Raw genomic sequence first — 1069 nt, 5'->3', positions numbered from 1 at the left:
GCGGCCGGCGGGGAGCGACGCGGGCGACGGGGAGCGCCGGCGGCGGCGCGGGTCGAGCTCTGGCGGCGGCGCGGGTCGAGCAGCTATCGGGGCGAATGAGTGGTGGAGGTCGACCGGCTGAGGATAAGAGCGAACTATGCCGACGGCTAAGCCGTCGGCATAGGTAGCGATGCCACGTGGCACCTATGCCGACGGCTTAGCCGTAGGCATAGTTATATTTTTTATTTTTTAATGTTTTTAATAGCTTATATTTTTTTTTTCATTTCATATAAATTTTTGATGTTTTTATAGTCATAAGTTATATTTTTTATATTTTTTATGTATTATAATTTCATATGCATTTTTAATGTTTTCTTAACGCTGCTCGGCCCTCTCCTCTCCCGGAACAACACAGAGGGGAGGTGAAGGCGCCACGTGGTATATATATATTTGCAACAACTTTTATACATGTTTAACATTTTTTTAAAAATATTATTAACTGTCTTCAAATATATTTTTAGTGTATATTATTTTCATACGCATTGAAAAGTTTCGTTTACATATAAATTGAGGGACCGACGCGTCCATTTCCCCCCTCCAGGTGCCGGCGGCGGTGCCATCCGTCACGGGGACCACACCCCGGATATGCGTGCCGCCTCTTCGGACATGCCACAACACCACCCCGCATGTATGAGGGCCTGGTACGACGCTCCGGTGGCATTGCTACCCCCGTGGGCCCCCGTCCCGGCTAACCCTGTAGCGTTTGACCACGGGATCTAGCCCTTTGACTTTGCATGGACGGGCTTTGACCAGTGGACCTCTCCACCCGGTTGTGTCGGGTCGGCCCAGAGGGACACCAGGGAGCAACATCCGGGCCAAACCCACAGCTACATCCACTCCGTGTAGACCCGACGCGGTAGTTTCCCCCCTCGAGGTGCCGGCGGCGGCGCCGTCCGTGAGGGGGGCCACGCACCGGAGACGCGGGCCGCCTCTTCGGACATGCCACAACACCACCCCACATGTATGAGGGCGCGGTACGACGCTCCGTGGCATAGCTACCCCCCAGGGCCCCCGTCCCACCTAACCCTGG

The sequence above is a fragment of the Triticum dicoccoides genome, chromosome 6B (genome assembly GCF_002162155.2).
Source record: "Triticum dicoccoides isolate Atlit2015 ecotype Zavitan chromosome 6B, WEW_v2.0, whole genome shotgun sequence".
Taxonomy (NCBI): domain Eukaryota; kingdom Viridiplantae; phylum Streptophyta; class Magnoliopsida; order Poales; family Poaceae; genus Triticum; species Triticum dicoccoides.
Note: the sequence above shows the minus strand (reverse complement) of the source record.